This window comes from Callospermophilus lateralis, unplaced genomic scaffold (assembly GCF_048772815.1).
Source record: "Callospermophilus lateralis isolate mCalLat2 unplaced genomic scaffold, mCalLat2.hap1 Scaffold_93, whole genome shotgun sequence".
NCBI classification, from domain to species: domain Eukaryota; kingdom Metazoa; phylum Chordata; class Mammalia; order Rodentia; family Sciuridae; genus Callospermophilus; species Callospermophilus lateralis.
This window is the reverse complement of record NW_027517451.1, coordinates 3,720,816-3,740,086: the sequence shown is the minus strand read 5'-3', so window position 1 is coordinate 3,740,086 and position 19,271 is coordinate 3,720,816. Positions and strand designations below refer to the sequence as shown.

General features: G+C 35.4%; 1 non-coding gene across 1 annotated transcript; it reads left to right on the top strand.

Annotated features, from left to right (window-relative positions):
* Positions 1-327: 327 nt before the first annotated feature.
* Positions 328-399, top strand: Trnav-aac (transfer RNA valine (anticodon AAC)). Its single transcript has one exon. It is a non-coding gene; the product is annotated as a tRNA-Val (tRNA).
* The last annotated feature ends 18,872 nt before the right edge of the window (positions 400-19,271 follow it).

Below are 19,271 nucleotides of genomic sequence, written 5' to 3'. Positions count from 1 at the left end.
CAGTGTGTCAAAATGCATTCTACTTTCATGTATAACTAATTAGAACAAGTTTTAAAAAATAAGAGACCAGTAAAATAAAGGAAGGGGATCAGGGGAAGAGTGGGGAAGAAAATGGAAGGTACAGGGGAATTAAACTGATCAAATTATACTGTTTTATTAAGTGTACAAATGAATAAATATAAAAAATTAAAAGATTATAATACATATAGAGAACAGTACATGAAAAAAACATGAGGAAGAGCATAAAGTATTTTAATACATGAGAGCTCACAGCCTTCTTCCCTCTGTAGTCCTTTCTTCCTTTTAAATCTTAGTACAGGGACTTAAGGGTGTATAGCTCAGTGGTAGAGTGCTAGTCTAACAAGCTAGAGGCTCTGGGTTCAATTCCCAGCACAGTCAAGCTGTCATAGAGTATGTACTTAGGCACTTTTAAAATTATAAGAAACTGAGAGTATGAGAAAATTTTGTCTTGAAAAGCTAATTTAGATAGAGTACCAGTCATGTATCCAATAGGATTTCCTTCCACCAGGAAAGTAAGTACATTGGAACTATAGAGATGTACCAAATGGGAATTGCTTGGTATAATTTAGTTCAATCCAAGATTTCATCAGAGTTATCAAGTTCCTATTGTAAGTTGCTTAACCCAACAGAGGCAAGGATGCTAAAATGAACTAGAGTGGTATGGCAGCACCTAAGGATTTCAGGGCAGTGGATTAGAATCATTTCTCTGTACAGATGCTTTTAAGGAGTAGCAGCCACAAATATATCCACCAACACCAAATATATCCAAGAAGATCCCATCCAGGCCACAGTCATCCCAAAGTCAAAGAACAATAACAAGTCAAAGAACCAAGCAGGTGAAAGGAAGTTAGGTGGACCTCAGAGCTGAGTGACAAAGCAGGCAAGAGTAGTGAATCAGGAGCAAGGCGGAAGTCAAGTCTGTCCTGAGAGTTTATTCACAATAAAAAACAATTCCTGGAGCGCTAACCAAGCCTCTGACACCACCTGATACTTAAGGTGGGAAGCAGTGATCCTGGAGCATAGTCATACCTACCCCAACATCACGTGCTCTGTTACCGCCACAAGATCAGCAAATCCAGGCAGACACCCAAAAACGCAAGTGAACACCAGCAGGACCTGTGGTGTAAGATAGGAAATCTCTTTTCTTCATATTGACTAAAGGAGAATCAGTATTAGAGCAAATTTGGCAGAAGAAAGACTAACATTTTCTGGCTCAGTTCAGGAGTCTTTCCAGAAGGGCAACATTAAAACAAATTTGTTCTACTAGTGAGGAAAGTTTAATTAATCATAATCCTGATAATCCTCAGCTGTTGGCACACTGCCACCCTTGGTCCATTTAAAGCCCTTTTATTTATTTTCAATTCTTTTTGTTTTTTTCCTGAATCCTTAACCCTGAATTCATCCCCCTCCTTCACTTAGGAATCTATTAAAATATCAATACATGACGTCATGTATATAAAATTTCTTTGCACATTGTATTTCTATGTGTAACTGTACATGAATGTGTATTTAACTTACGTTAATAGTATGGATACAGTTCTAACTACCCTTTAAAAAGCGAAGATGGTACTGCATGGTTATCCATTTCATTATTTCTAACCATTGTGTAAATCCATAGTAAATATCTATCATGATTCAGTTATCTATTCCCCTAATAATATAATACGAAATCTTAAAGAGTTGTTGATTTAATAAAGAGGTTGAGATAATGAAAAAGGAAAAATTTAAGCATACCTGGTGTGGTGATTGGGAAGTCATGAAAAATCATTTTGTTCTTACTGGTTTTATTTCTATTCAGTTACACAGAACAATATAATTAAATAAAACTAAAGTATATTTTATGATGTCATAAAATTTTATATATATATATATATATATATATATATATATATATATATATATATATATATATATATCTTGGAGTTTGAAAAAAGTGCTTTGTGAATTCAGATGTTTGCAAACCAAGGCATAATTCCTAGAAAAAACTGGTGGTATGTCTCAGTTTCCCACATAAGAAGTTTATTGGGGCCAGGCACAGTGGCAAATGCCTGTAATCCCAGTGGCTTGGGATGCTGAGGCAGGAGGATCTTGAGTTCAAAGCCAGCCTCAGCAGAAGCAAGGTGCTCAGCAATTCAGCAAGAACCTGTCTCTAAATAAAATACACAATAGAGCTGGGGATGTGGCTCAATGGCCAAGTGCCCCTGAGTTCCATCTCCAGTACCAAATAAAAAAAAAGTGTATTGACAAATGGATTAGAGAACTTTAGATGCTTGTTGATTCTGCAAACTAAAAGAAAGACTGTCACTGGATATCTTTCCAGTGTCCTACAGGAAGGACAACTCTCAACCAGCCTCCTCTATTCTGCCATGGGACTAGGGTGAAAAGATAATACTTTTCCTCTATTGTCTTGATTTCCTCTCCAAATATGCTGTGAGGGGATAGAACCCATAGGTTAGAAATTGAGGGAAAAAACAATAGTTTGAAATGCCACCTTATGAAGAACAAAACACTGAATTTTCTAGGAAAGGATGTTAGGAAGCCATGGTAATGTTGATTATCCTCTGCTGTTGTGGTTTGGATGTGAGGTATTCCCAAAAATCTCACATGTGAGACAATGCAAGAGGTTCAGAGGAGAAATGGTTGGATTTTGAGAATCTTAACACAATCAGTGGATTAATCCCCTGATAGGGATTAACTGAGTTGTCACTGGAGTGGTAGAATGTGGCCAGAGGAGGTGGGAATAGGCGCGTGGCTTTAGGGTATATATTTTATATGTGGAGAGTAGAGTCTCTCTCTCTCTCTCTCTCTCTCTCTCTCTCTCTCTCCTTTCTTATCATCATGTGAGTTGCTTCTCTCCGCCATACTCTTCTTCCATGATGGTCTCCTTACCTCCAGCCTGCAGGAATGGAGCCACCCTTCTAAGGGCTAAGACCTCTGAAACCGTGGAGCCCTCAAATAAACTTTTCCTCTCCTACAATTGTTCTGGTTGGGTCCTTTAGTCACAGAAAAGAAAAGCTGGCTAAAACATATGCTTATTGAGTTCCCATCCTAATAGCTTAGTTCCCAATAAGCATAGGATATGATATAAAACACCTTAGTAAATATGTATAGTTAAGAATTAAAACATTGTAGGGTTCTCCTTGTTGTCAGTACATCTCATGGGATTGATGTCTCTTAGCTTTCTTAAAATGGACATCCTACAAGGAAAAGACTTATTTTAATGGCCTAGGTATTAGGAACAAAGCATTAGTAACTGACCACCCTTCTACTTAAGGAGCAAATTTCAAAGGAAGATCTATGTATCCATGGAGCTACTTTTAAAACCTCCAGAGCAAGGTGCCATGAGCCTGAGAAATTGTTTCTTCTGATCTCTTAGGTTTTAATGACTAGCTAGCAGCATTCAATTACAAACTGATCATTAACAAGAAATCTAATTGCTATTAGCAGACAGGTAAACAACTCATATTGATGTAAAAAAGAGCATGGAGGGCCATTTTATGGTAAGAAGTGAAATACAGATTCTCTTAAGGAGAAAAAGTAACATCACTGTGTTTATGAAACTATAGTGCCACTCCTTTTCATATACATGGAATATAGGAATAGCTACTGTCAATAGTGATGAACTATGATATCTTATTTTTTTCTTTTTATTGATTCTTTTTAGTTATCCATAACATTAGGCATCATTTTGATATGATTATAAAGACATGAAATATAATTTGTTCTAGTCAGTCCCCAGTATTTACCCTTTCCATCTCTTCTCCTCCCCCCACTGTTGATGATATGTTTTTTTTTTTTTGTTTTCAATATAAGGTTTTTATTTATATTTTATTTTTTATTGGTTCCAATTAGTTATACATGACAGTAGAATGCATTTTGACACATCATATATAAATGAGGTATTACTTCTCATTCTTCTGGTTGTACATGTTGTAAAATCATCCGATTGTGTAATCACATATTTATATAAGGTAATGTTCAATTCATTCTACTATGTTTCCTACTCCCACACCCCCACCCCTCCCCTCACTGTCCTCCACACAATCCAAAGTTAATTCATTCTTTCCTAGCCCCACTCCCTTATTGTGAATTAGCATCTGCATATCAGAGAAAATATTCTGCCTTTGGTTTTTTGGGTTTGGCTTCTTTTTCTTAGCATGGTATTCTCCAGTTCCATCCATTGACTGGCAAATGCCATAATTTCATTCTTCTTTAAGGCTGAGTGATATTCCATTGTGTTTATATACCCCATTTTCTTTATCCATTCATCTGTTGAAGGACATCTAGGTTGGTTCCAAGGTTTAGCTATTGTGAATTAAGCTTTTATAAACATTGATGTGGCTGTGGCACTTTAGTATGCTGACCTTTAGTCCTTTGGGTATAAACAGAAGAATGGGATTGCTGGGTCAAATGGTGGTTCCATTCCAAATTTTCTGAGGAATCTCCATATTGCTTTCCATAATGGTTGCACCAATTTGCATTACCACTAGCAATGTATGAGTGACCCTTTTTTCCAATATCTTTGTCAGCATTTATTGCTTGCATTCTTGATAATTGCCATTCTGACTGGAATGAGATGAAATTTTAGGATAGTTTTGATTTGCATTTCTCTAATTGCCAGAAATGTTGAACATTTTTTTTCATATATTTGTTGATCCATCATACTTCTGCCAAGTGTCTATTCAGTTCCTTAGCCAATTTATTTTTTGTGGGGTTTTTGGGGGAGGTGGTTGAATTTTTTGAGTTCCTTTTGTACCTTGGAGATTAATGTTGTATCTGAGTTGCACGTGGTAAAGATTTTCTCCCATACTGTAGGCTCTATCTTCACGTTATTGTTTCTTTTGCTGAGAGGAAGGTTTTTAGTTTGAATCCATCCCGCTTTTTATTCTTGATTTTACTTCTTGCACTGTAAGAGTCTTGTTAAGGAAGTCAGGTACTAAGCGGAAATGGTGAAGATTTGGGGCTACTTTTTCTTCCATTAGGTGCAGGGTCTCCATTCTAGTACCAGTCTTTGATCCGCTTTGAGTTGAATTTCATGCAGGATGAGAGATAGGGGTTTAATTTCATTTTGTTTACATATAAATTTCCTTTTCCCAATGCCATTTGTTGAAGATGTTTTCTTTTCTACAATGAATATTTTTGGAACCTTTGTCTAATATGAGATAACTGGATTTTTAAAAATATTTATTTTTTAGTTAGAGGTGGATGCAATATCTTTATTTTATTTTTATGTGGTACTGAGGATTGAACCCAGTGCCTCACATGTGGTAGGCAAGCACTCTACCTCTGAGCCACAACCCCAGTCCAAGATAACTGTATTTTTATGGGTTTGTCTCTTGTGTCTTCTATTCCATACCATTGGTCTATGTATCTGTTTTGGTGCCAATACCATGCTGCTTTTGTTTCTATGGTTCTGTGTTATAGTTTAAATTCTGGTATTGTGATGCCTCCTGCTTCACTCTTCTTGTTAAGGATTCCTTTGGTTATTCTGGTTCTCTTATTTTTTCAAATGAATTTAATGATTGCTTTTTCTATTTCTATGAAAAATGTCATTGGGATTTTAATAGGAATTTCATCTGGGACACTCTGAAGACAGTGCTAAGAGGAAAGTTTATTTCATTAAGCTCATTCATCAAAAGAATAGAAAGTCAAAGAATAAATGACCTAACATTACATCTCAAAGCCCTGGATATCTTGTTTTTTGAAGTATAATGCAAGTAAAACTGTTAGTTAAAACACAAGTTCCATTTTGTAGGAAGTAAATCATTCAAGGTTTCAAAAACTTGCTTGCTAGTGTCTCTAGCTCTCTACTCTAAAATATCTATTAGTGATGATAAATTCTGTAGGAGGGTCTATTCTGAGCTATTAATTTCCTGTAAGGGGAAAATGAGTGGGTTATCAGAAATATCATTGAAGCAGGGTGGGATGTGGGTAGAGGGCTGTGTATTTGTCTTGAGAATTAAAAACGATAAAACGCTCTTGTACACAACTGATTTTTTTAAAAAACACACATTTTTAAAGAAAAAACATACTTTGAAACTTATCTTTTGATGACAGAAAATCAAGAAAATTTACCTGTAACTATGCTGTATTGTTTAAAGTATGTACTTATTTATTCATTAAACAGTTCTTATTGAATATGCACTTATATACTACATACATTTATTAAAATAGAACAGCAAAAGTATAAAAAATAACTGAGTTTAAGGTAATGAAAGACCCCATGTTTAATTCCAACAGTTTCAAATTCTTCTTTTAAAAAGTTTACATTAATTTTGTGTGTATGTGATGTATTCGGGATTGAACCCAGGAGCAATTTACCTCTGAGCCACATCCCCAGCCCTTTTTATTTATTGTTTGGAGGCAGAGTTTTACTAAATTGCTTAGGGCCTCGCTAGGTTGCTGAAGCTAGCCTGTAACTCACAATCCTCCGGCCTTAGCCTCCCAAGTCACTGGGATTACAAGCAGGCAGCACCACCCCCAGTCACATTAGTTACATTGACTAGAGGGTCAAAGTGACTCCTCAAAGTGAGGAGTCTCCCAAGGTGATTCTGCATCACTTTGATCAGCTTATCAATTAGAACTTAAAAATACAAACACACTGACAAAATGATCAAACATCTTACAGAATCTTTCCCAGTCTCTGTAGAAGAGTTACAGCTTGAAGATTCAGTTTTCCATGAGCTTCGTATCCACCAAATCATTAAGAGGTCATGTAAAAGTCTTACTAGAGCAGATAGCACAGTACACTTGCCCAGAGTTTCACTAAGACTACTGGGGCATTCTTTTATAATTGTAAAAGTTCAAAATGGAGACTTAGTAGACATAAAATGAATATTACATTCTGGTGTCAATGTCATAATCCAAATGTGGAAAAACTAATTTCTACCTGGAATTATTTTAAAAAATAAACTTCTGAGTTTATTTTAATCAGACTTACTGATTTAAAAAAAAAAAAAACCTTTGAAAAAAATCATGTAGCTCAAGTGGTAGCAAGACTGTTTCAAATGGGATCCTAATGATTTTGTCCTCGGTACTGTATAGCTTTGGCGCAGGAAGGAGCGAACCAAGTGACGTGTACTGTGAACATCAGTTTAGAAAAGTCCATAGTTTTCCCCTCCCCTCCAAGTTACCCTTTAAGCATTTAACATCCCATGGTTAAGAAAATATATAATAATCATGTTCTTTCTTGTCTTCAGTCTAAGTCTTTGCCACTTTGCAAATTCATTTTCTCTTGTTTTCCTCTTTGGAGACAGAGAACAGCTGGTTGTCATCTTCCAAATGCTGTAACAATCCCTCATATATTTGAAGATAGTAATTAAGTCATCCTCTCAGCCTTCTCTTTTAGATAAACTCAAATTTCTTTTTAACACAAATTATCAAAAAAATTACCACAGCCATGGACGTGAAAATTGTTATTGCATAGACTTTCTATGTAAACCCCTCTTGTTTCTGTAAATACTCCTCCAGAAGCAAAAGAAGCAGCATGTTGCTTTGATGAATTCCAGCTCCTGCTGCCCAGCCTTATCCTCTTTCTGACATCCATTAACTTCCCACGAACACTTTGCTGTTCTCAGGTAAACTGATGTGACTCCTACCTTCCAGTCACCTTTCACTCTCTGTCTCCACCCCCTCATGTTCTAAAAGGAGAAAACATCATGAGGAGCAGGTTCTTTAGCAGTTACAAGAGTGCAGCTCTAAATATTACTGAGGCTATTTTAAACCAAAGATATCATTCTTAGATGGGTAAGTTTTCCCCATAATATATTATCTGGCAATAAGATTTTAAAACCACCAAATATTTATTTTTATTATACCAATACAAAAAAATAGCACTCATTGCATGGAAATATGAAAAAAAATCAGACTTAGTGGTTATTGATTTGGGGGAAGACAATTGATCTCATATTTTCTTCATCTGTAAAATGGGCATAATAATAGCCATAGAGATGTATAAAGAAACTAATAAAATGATTTGTTACCCATCACACTGACTGACAAAATTCTCTTCTCAGTCATCCAAGTGGCATTTTTATCTCTTGGTTTTGTGTTCCTCATGAAAGTACAAGGAATTAATGAATCCATTCTCCTGGGTTCATATTTTCATTTAAGGAGGTACTTTCTCATGTTTTAACACATAAAGAAGTAGATCTCATGATAAGCATTCCAATTGGCAAGTCAAATTTGTTAGGACAATGTTTTGAGGCAGGATTATCCTATGCATGAGGCAAGCTGCTCACAGATGTGTGATTTCACCTCATGTCTGAGGCGTAAACATGTTTATTTAGAGACAAATTATCCTCAATCTCAGTGATCCTGAGTGGATTATCACAGGATTTTCTCTGAAATATAAAACTATATATATTTTGCTTTATATTATTTCATTCTAGTAAAAGAAGATAACCCTAGTCCTGGGAAGATTTGACATGCGAATTTATCTGTAATACGGATCTGGAATATTAATGTATCAACCTTTTACTTCATTTTGCTTTGAATAAAGTGAGACAATTACTCTTCCTGAGAATAGAGTATTTCAAGTGTGAAAAAGTCAGAAATCTTTTTATTTTTCTTATGTGACCACAATTTAACTATTCATGCTCCCCACCCCCTCTGGCCTTCTCTCTCTTTCTCCCCCCTCCCCTTCTGTCCATCTACTGGCTGTTGAGTTAATGGATGACTTTTAGACTTTCATGATTCCATAGTTTACCTGTTTCCTGTCCATACATGAAGATTAATGGTTTATACAGTAATTATCTGCTTTTAAATCTAGACCTACAGAGAAGAGGTGGAGGAAAAGGTCTCATGTAGGAAACAATTATCATTTCTATTAACAACAACAAAAAAAGAAAGCAAAATTAATTTTCTAAGCAGGCAAGTTAAATTACTCAATTAGCTTCTGGATTAAATATTTTCATGTGTATATAAGCATCTCAAATATCAACCAGTAAAAGTCACTTATGTTGAAAATTTATCTTTTCACATTTAGAAACAGCTAACTGACTACCTACATACGCTGAAATGTGGGGGAAGTGTATGCTAGATGTCTGTGAAGCGAGGGCTGCACAGAGGGATTATAAATCTCTGCTCCTAAGTGGTAAGGTTTACCTGCTACTGGGTGACTCATTTTATATTTTATTTCCATTTTTGAAAAAAAAATATCAGTAGCACTTAAATGAGTCATGTTTTGTTTATGAAATAGTCTAAGGCAAAAATGACCAAGACATGCCATCACCCCAACAGTGACCTGCAGCAAATGAACAGGATAAAATCTTGTTGTGAATGAATGAACTACATCCTCCTTCCCAATTATTTCAGTAGTGTTCTACTACTCTCATTGTCAATGTTTATTAACGAAGAAGAAGAAGAAGGAGAAGGAGAAGGAGAAGGAGAAGGAGAAGGAGAAGAAGAAGAAGAAGAAGAAGAAGAAGAAGAAGAAGAAGAAGAAGAAGATGATCTGTTTTTGCTTTAAGTTGAATCAATATTCTACATGATACCACTGTTTCAACTGTCTTAAAATTTTTCTCCAGGATCTGTTTTGCTATCATTATTTGAAAGCTCTATTCCATGTGTCCTGCACCATTTCTTCTACTGTTCGATCCCTTTTCTATCCTCCTGCACTATTTACTCATATGCAAATGTCACATATCATCATTTAACTCCTCTTCATCCTCAGAACTGTATGGAGGAGGCAGATGATTGGAAACCTACTGGATAACTTACTAAAATGGTTGTATAGATGAAGTTGAATGTTTAGGAAGCTCAGACTCTACAGCCAGCAATGATGAGTAAAAAATGCAACTGTTTTGTTAAAGTGACTTCTACCCAACGCTCTTCCAGGTAGTAGTTGGAACATTTATTTTGTTTGAGGATCTGTTTTGCTAACATTGTTCAAAATCTCTATTCCATGTGTCCATATCAAAATCTCTATTCCATGTGTCCATTTCTTCTACTCTTCAACCCCTTTTCTATCTTTCTTGCACTATTCAATCAAATGCAAATGTCACATATCATTTACTTGTGATTTTTTAAAAAGTCGGAGTATCAGAAAAAAAAGTCTCTATTACTTCCAAATCTATCCTCTATAATGTTTTTTAAAACATCATGGTTTGAATGTCTTCACTCAGTTGGTTTGCCATTTTCCAAGTCTTCTACCCTTCCAGGTCTAACATTCATCAGTAATACTTTTGTCTTCCATTCCTAAATGCTTTCTCAAATTCCACTTTTTACCTGTTACTTTTTTTCTTTAATAAGTATATTAATGGCTATTAGTAACACTTCTGTTTTATATGACAATCAAATACTTCAGAATTACACACAAATATTTCATCCTTACTTTATTCACTTCACAAATTATTAAAATGTTATAGCTACATTGGTTAGTAGCAATTAGACACATCTACTTATCAAAAAAGTTTATGAATAATTTCTATCCATGCACATCAGCCATGGTCCACACAGGCAGTAATCCCTGTAGCTTTTCCCAGTGCCATGAAAAGGCTGTAACATAGGAGATGGAAAAGAGAAGAGAACCAGTCTCTATATGTCAGGAAAGTGGTGAAGCAAAATAACAGATCCACACATGGACTAGTGAGGAGTAGAAATCATAAACGTAGTGATTTCTAAGTATTCATTGTTTATTAGTGAAAAATAATTAGCATGAGCCATGTGTATAGCTGCATATAGGGCTGTATATAATGATGAGTTTCTTTCTATTTTGTTGTCTTTTGGGGAGGGAATGGGGGGGGTACCAGGATTGAACTCAGGGGCACTAGACCACTGAGCCACATCCCCAGCCCTATTTTGTATTTGACAGGGTCTCACTGAGTTGTTTAGTGCCTTTCTTTTTCTGAGGCTGGCTTTGAACTCATGATCCTCCTACCTCAGCCTCCCAAGCCACTGGGATTACAGGCATGCTCCACTGCACGTGGCAAACATTGTTTCTTTAAGGAAATTGCGCATGTGTCCCAAGAGCCAAGAAAAAGACTTAAGCAGGAGAAGTACAAAAAATCAGTCAGCAAATTGCCCTGGAAATTGTTAGTATGAAAGGTGGAGTATTTCCAAGCAAGCAAAGAAGAAAGAAGAGAATATTAAAAATCTCAGTCAGATGAAGGCAAAAGTGGGTAAGCATAGGGAAATTTGAAGGACACCTGTTATTAAGAAAAAGAAGAAAATTTAAAATCCAGAACCATATTACCAGTCTAATTATCCTGCTCACATATACACCTGGGTGTGTTTTCATATGTGAAGAAGGGGATAGAATATAGAAATTTCTTAATCATTATACACATAATTTGAATCGGTATTTCAATAAATTCTGTTGAGTTTATGTATTCAGGTTAAAAGTGAACTCAGATTTATGGCTTGATGGAATAATGGACTACTCCTGCCAAAATGTGATATTGAATTGCTTTTCAAATTGCTTTTCAATTCTTTTCATACTCAGATAATATTGCAAAAACATATGAATGCATAAGTACAAGAAGAAAATTAGTGCAAAATGAATAAATTATCATGACCTTGTTATTGTAGTATACAGGCAAATATTTCACTCCATAAAACATATGTCCAATTCAGCATGGCCTTTGAAATTCACAATCCTCAATTTTTCTAAGCAACATTTTTCACAAAGAGTTTTAATTTCTGCAAGACTTAAATCAACCAAAATGCTAAACTCGGAAGGAGTGGTGAATCATTATAAAAATAAAGGCATAATTACATCTAATATTCTAGAACACTTAGAACTGTTTACTTCTTGCAGGCAATGGATTTTTCCAAATAAAAGCTCAGGGTGAATTAATTGTTGTAAATAAATACACAATCAAGCAAATAACATTTTATAATTCTGAAACAAGCCTCTAATAGAAAACCATTTCAAAGATGCCTAATCCAGAGGAACTGGCAACTGGAAGTAGATTTGTGAATTAGCAAACATGATGATCTGGCAGACAACATCTCCAGTTTCTAGGGTTTGAATGCACGCTATAGAAAACATGCACAGGAAATTAAATTTATGCATCATGTGAAAAATTGAGCAGGTGGAGGAATGAAGAAAGGGAATGAGTGAACAAGTGTAGGTCGTGTGGGAGGCAGGGAAAACAGAGAAGGAAGAAGTCAGGGAAATGAAAAATATTTGAATATTCAGAAAATCTATTTATCTTCTTTGTTCGACACTTTCTATTGATCACCATCAGGGTTGGCAAGTAGCTTGAGATTGTGATCCTGAATTGATATTTAATTAAAATCCAGTTCTATTTCAATAATACGGTAAACACATCACAATTATGTATGTAAATAGCATCAGTAGATGAAGGATAAAAGAAGAATCAAAACTAAGTGCTAGGAAGTTTACAAAGAAAGCAGAGAGCGAATCATGTGGAGAAAAACAATAATTAAACTCTGCTTCCAATTTATTGTTACTGTAGCTTTTATTAAGATTCTGCTTTAGTCCAAAAGTTATTTTCTTTCTGTCCGATTTGTCTTGCCAAAGAGAAAAATAAGCACAAATAGCATTATATCTCTGATATTTTCCATATCAGAGACCCGTTCTGCCCTCAACAAGCCTACCCAACTCTCCATGGACTAGATTTTTTTTAATGGTCATCACCCTTAACTCCCTGTGAGTAAAATCCATCCCTCTTCCTCTAAAATTCTAGATAGTGGGAATAATGAGGTTAGGCTAAAATCTTAGATAATGGAAATTATTATGTGTGTTATCTAGGGAACCTTCTGACCTTTGAGAGAGATTCCACTAGTCAACGTAACCAACTTGTTTGAACATTGTTATGATTTCTAAGAATCCCAACATCTTCCACTTTGTGGATGTGAAACACCCCTCAAAGCTATTGCCGTTCATCCAGATTCTTATATATTGACATGCACGTGTATGCATAAAATGAGCGAATGTTTACAAGCTTCTTTTTAATTTGTAAACTTCTTTCCAAATTCAAAATAATTTTATAATTACAAAAGTCACTGTCACAAATCTTGGCATATCAACCATGATGTGGGCTAAGTTATAATTCTTTTGTGGCCTTGAATAGTAACAGCTATAACAAAACTTTAGGGTCCTCAAATGAAGTAGACTCACAAAGACCACAGCATCTCTTCTTCTCCAGATTCTTATATATTGACATGCACGTGTATGCATAAAATGAGCGAATGTTTACAAGCTTCTTTTTAATTTGTAAACTTCTTTCCAAATTCAAAATAATTTTATAATTACAAAAGTCACTGTCACAAATCTTGGCATATCAACCATGATGTGGTCTAAGTTATAATTCTTTTGTGGCCTTGAATAGTAACAGCTATAACAAAACTTTAGGGTCCTCAAATGAAGTAGACTCACAAAGACCACAGCATCTCTTCTTCTCCCCATAATTGGGTAAGATTCTCATGATATAGAATTGCTGAAAGTTCTACTTTATTCCATCTTCCCACTGATCTATTGTGCCTCAATTCCAGAGAGACTAAAGGGCTAGCAAATGGAAATATTGAATGAATAGCCTCTTGGAAGATCATGGGTGAAAAGAATAGGTTCAAACACCTCCCAATTGGGTCACAAAAGGATGAAATGATAGTTTCTTGACAGAACACAGTCAATCTGCCCAGACCCACTTGTTCCACCTCTGAGCCTCCCATAAGACTTCTGAGAAGCCACTGTGGGTTTGGAGAAGGGATGGGAAGCAGCTGTTTACTCCTCAGATTCCACTTCTTCCAAAAGCAAAGGGTCTAGTGCACTTCTGTGCATCATTATTCTGATCCAAAATAAGCAGATCTTAAGGCAACTTAGATTGCTGTACCAGGTGATTCTTAGGTTAAAGGAATCACCCTTATCATTTGCATATGTCTCAGTGGTGTGCAGCAAAGTGTCTACACAACCAAAAGCAAGAGGACAAGCTTGATATACTTAGTTATTCTGTTCTTGAACTAGCCAAAAAATCAGAAAGAAGAATATTGAAGGAGCCAAGAGGGAGGATTTTATTTTCTCCAAGACTAGCAGAAGAAAAGTAAAGCCAAAGCCACAGCCTCCTCACCAGTGAGGCAAACTCTAATTATTTGAATGGAGAGAAGTGTACCGATGCCAGAAACATGAAACAGACAGAATAAATTCAAAGATTTAAGAAAGGGATGTGATTTGGCTAAATTATTATTTCTGCCTTTTTGCACTTCCAACCCACTTTAATTCAAGCGGCTCACATCTGGTGTTTTATATGAAGTCAAGAGGAAAACCTCATTGAACCGATGCTGAGCAGCTCTAGGCTGGGAAGTAGGCCCGTGTGCTCATGGAGGTGGAGAAAATCACAAAGCAGACCAGCCTGCCAGTGTCCAGTTTTCAGAGCCCAGAATTTGTTCCCTAAGTACCTCCATTTCAGTTAGAGGGAATAGATAAGAAAGAGAGAAAATGCTTACAATATAGTCAACCAGAAGTAAAAATCATATTAAAGCTACTATATTAAAAAACAAAGACCTTGTCTGGGCATGGTGGCACACGCATGTAATCCCAGTGACTTGGGAGGCTGAGGCAGGAAGATCAGGAGTTTAAAGCGAGCCTCAGAAAAAGCAAGGTACTCAGTGACTCAGTGAGATCCTGTCTCTAAACAAAATACAAAAAAGGGCTAGAGAGGTGGCCAGTGGTTAAGCACTCCTGAGTTCAATCCTCAGTACCAAATAAATAAATAAATAAATAAGACCTCCTCTTTATTCTTTGGAAAATCAGAATGGTATTTTCTACAATCTTTTAGAGCATCCTTACTTTTGAATTCAAAGTTATTTGTTTGTAAAAATAAATTGCTCAGTCATAAACTTGCAAGGTGTTAAGTACAAAGATAAGAGTTGAAATAGTCTACGTGGTGCCTAAGTGTGTAGATCACAACAAAATAAAAACACAGGGATACCTGGCCCGCCAGACTCACTATATCATTACACAGAAATGAGCTCTGCTGGCAACCATGAGTCTCCTCTAGCACTCAAAGCTGAGCTAACAAAACAACTGAGGGGAAAAATACTATGTTCCCAATACCATTAAAAAATATACAAACAAACAAACAAATAAATAAATAAAAAGCTGTGTGCATAATTTGGAAAAACCAAAGTGATGCAGGGTAATCCCAGAGAATTTAAAGAAGTTCTCCCCTGGGAAATCCTATCTCTACTAATCTGACTCAGAAGACAGGCTGCCAAAAACTTGTTTTTCTCTGTCCAAGTTTTATTCCCACTTATAAATGAATATTTCAAAGTGATTTACCAGAAGCTTCTTAATTCTGAGTCCAATCTGGCCTGGAAAGAGAGGAACCATAAATTTTGGGAGGACTCCTGGGGTATTTCCCAGTTAGCCTGGCTTCAAGTTGAGATCCTTTTGTGAGTTAGCTCTCATTATTTTGTTCAGTTCTCAGGGATCAGTCAGAGCTTCACTTCTTATTGCCTATATTCCCTCTGGAGGAGTTGTGAGAAATGTCAGATTACTCTCTGTTTTCCCAAATTAAAAATAAAAATACTGCAGAATTTGTACTTCCTCAGGATGTCAGTATTGTACACACATCTGGTTAGACAGGGACACATCTCATACTTTACACCATAAGACTGTATAAACAACAGGTCAATTGCTCTCTACATTCTTCTACTAGTATGGATCATATGTGGAATTGTTGCCAAAAATGGACAGAGGATCATATGCTCAAAGAATAGTCAAGACTTGGCTGGGAGAGAAGAAAACATGAATCAAACTCCAAGCATAAATGAGGGGTTACAGAAGCAGTTAGACAGCATTATAGTAATTGTAGGGTCCGGAGAGGGACAGAGGAGGAAGTAAGAACAATGTAACACAATGAGGAGCAATTCATGTTATGCATTAGCCAATTAATTCATATAGGTAAATCCACAAATGATGGATATGTGTTGTGGTATTTCTTTGTGAAAATCAGGCTACTAAGCAGATGCATCTCCTTAAAAGTGCCATTGATGTCTGGACAAGCAACAAAAAACAAAATACAGTTGTTACTCCATATCTTATAGGTTCTAGATTGACTAAATCAACCAACTGTATGTGGAAAATATTTTGGGAAAAAAATCTTATCTGTAGTGACATATACAGACTTTCTTTCCTATCATTGTTCTCTAAAAAAAAAAATACAATATGATGGCTATTTGCAGCATTTACATTTAATTAGGTATTATGGATAATCTAAAAATGATTTGAAACATATGGGATGAATGTACCTAGATTATATGCAAATACTATATCATTACATATAAAGGACTTGAGCACCTGCAGAAGTTGGAAACAATTCCTTATGGATACGGAGGGACAATTGTACAACAGGCTTGACTCCTGTTAATCACCAGTTCAGTCTTACAAGCTACACCTTAACTTCCTATTTGTTTTCTACCTAAAGCTTTGAAGTCTTTAGGAATTCTAAATTCTTGGATTGAATCTATTTTCTTTGAAAAATAGCAACATCATAAAAACATATGTACTTGAGTGATTGTCTTTTATCTTATTTACTAATGATAGAGAAGCAACCAAACATTACAGAAAATATGACCAAGACCTGAAATTGGATTAAATAAGCATTATTCAATAACAGAGAACATACCCTGTGGCTACAATGTATTCCTCTTCCTTTACAGCTTCATTAATTTGGACTTGAACTTCAGTCCTTTGAAAATGTCAGTTCTAGGTAGGTTGTAAAGAGAGTCAAATTCTTTTTACTTGATTTTTTTTAATACCACTGAAGTCATTGAACTAGTTTGAATTCACAACCAAGGGCATTATGTACCAGCACATTTTCAGAAGATAAAAACAGCAATAGTGTAGAGATAAGATAGAGATTGAAAGTGGAAATAGATATTATGATAGGTAACTGCAATATAAGTCTTGTATCATTTTACACATCTGTCACAGCAAAGAACTCTTTTAAAAAGACCATGAATATCCCATTATTGGAATAATTTTGGTAATTTCTTAAAGAAAATATTCCTAAAATCACTTTTAATTGCCTTACAATCTACATGACATATACTGTAGATTTTATTCTAGACTTGATATTTGTCTGGAACTACCTTTAGAAAACAGAATTGATGAAAGGTGATTGTCAAGCTTTAAAATCAAGTGTAAACTCTCAGAGCTTGAAAGAGCAGACACAGATTCTGATTCTATTCATGGCTATAAAAACTGCACAGTACAATACACAGCTCAGCTCTAGTGTTAATTGCATACAACAGAAACAGGAGAGAAACATCTAAACAGGCTAGGAAGAAAAGAGGAGAGCAAAATGTCAAATCAGAAGGAAAAAAAGGAATTGAAATACATCAAAATGATATATGTGATGTGATATAAAGTTTAAAAGTGAAACTAAAATGTACAAAATGACAGATCATTTTTCCTATAATCTTTAGCATTTCCTTGTTCTGACACGGCCTACAATGCTATAAAAGCTATCTTATTGTATTTAACTTTTCAAGTACACAGAAGCTTGGAGAGTTTATTGTTTAAAAGTGAAAACAAAAGTTAAGCAAAAGCTACCAAACATTGAAAAGAGATTTCAGTTCAATTTAGAGCAGCACCTAATTCATCCCTGCTGATTTTTTTCATTCATGTTGGCAAGGTTAATTTGTGTCTCTTATTATTTCACTCTCTTTACTCACTTCTTTTGCAAAGAAATAAAAATAAATTCAACCTCACCTTTGAAGAGTGATAATTATGTTTCCATCGCTTATATGAAAGATCTTAGTAACTCTCTCATGCCTGAGGCTTTTGGAGTTATGGGTCTTTCATCTTCATGACAGAAACATAATAACCATACTTCACAGGTAGAGCACTCTGTGATTGTGAATGGGAAGAGAGTGCCAGTTACTCTTGGCAAATACCCTGCTCTGGAGGTTGGAAGAATCAGCTCTCAATCATTCAAGGTGCCAATATCTCAGGGAGATATTCTCTTTCCCCCCATAGCAGTTTGGGGATTGAAGAACCCGAGAGTCATCTGAGCATGGAAAGCATGTGTGTGTGTGTATGCGTGTGTGTGTGTGTGTACACATCTCTCTATCTGTAACCATATGAAATCTATATATCATAATTTATACAAAAATAAATCTATATGAGAAAGAGAGATAATAGGTTTCAATCATGGTGGGATGCAAACATTATACACAGTCTCACAGTGAACCATATATAAACAGAATAATCCTTTTTCTTCATGATTATCCTCAGATGAATTGCAGCAAGCTATCTTAACATGTTTATACTTGAAACATAAGTGTATATTAATTTCTATATGACTATTTTTAGGATACCAGAGTTATTCATTAATACATTAATTTATCAATATAAATTAAATGCAATTTTAACTCATAAGGTGTTTCCATCTTTTTTTACTTGTAAATCCATCTGCCAGAATTTGAAGGGAAATACATTTTAGTAGTAACATAGAACACCTGGGGAATAGACCTGGGCATGTTTTGGATTCAGCACCTGGATCCAAAGAACTGCTCTGCCCATTTCATACCTATTTTCCATGTATATACTACTCCCATTTCTATACTTCAGTGTCTTCATTTTAGAAATTGGGATAAAAATAGAGTTCTGCAAAGATCAAAAGTAGTTACATACTACAGTTAAAAAACTGGCACATAATGGCACAAAAAATTAATTACTATATCATATCATTTCTTGCAACAGGATGATCCTCTTTCATTCCAGAGGTTATTTGAAAGACATTAGTCTCATTTATATTTCAAAATAGACAACCCACTGGTATAGCCAAGCTGTGAGTTGTGAGACATAGGACAAATCTAAAAATTTACAGCATGGGAGAAGTTTAAACAGTCGGTTCTATCTACTAAAGCATAATAGATCTGGGACCATTTCCATCAATAATTGTTGGTAAAACTTATTGTGAAAAACATGATTTTTCTTAGAAATATCTCATTTTCTCCTCCTTCCACTGTATATCTCAGCTTCTCTTGTATTTGGGTCAGAGTTATGTTTTCTGGCCAACAACTATCAACCATACATGCCATTTTTAGTCCAAGAGTTTTAAGAATGCACTGAATTCTCCAAATCCAAGCCTTAAGATGGGTTATCTTATGTAAAAAAATGACAGAACTATAGGACAGAAACAGCCTGGATTCCTCGGGTATGATCAGAGATTTCAACACCATATTCTCTCAATAATTGAGAGTACAAGTAGGCAGAGAATAAGTGAATTTAAAGAATGCAAAAAATGAGTATCTTTACTTAATTTCATCTAACCAAT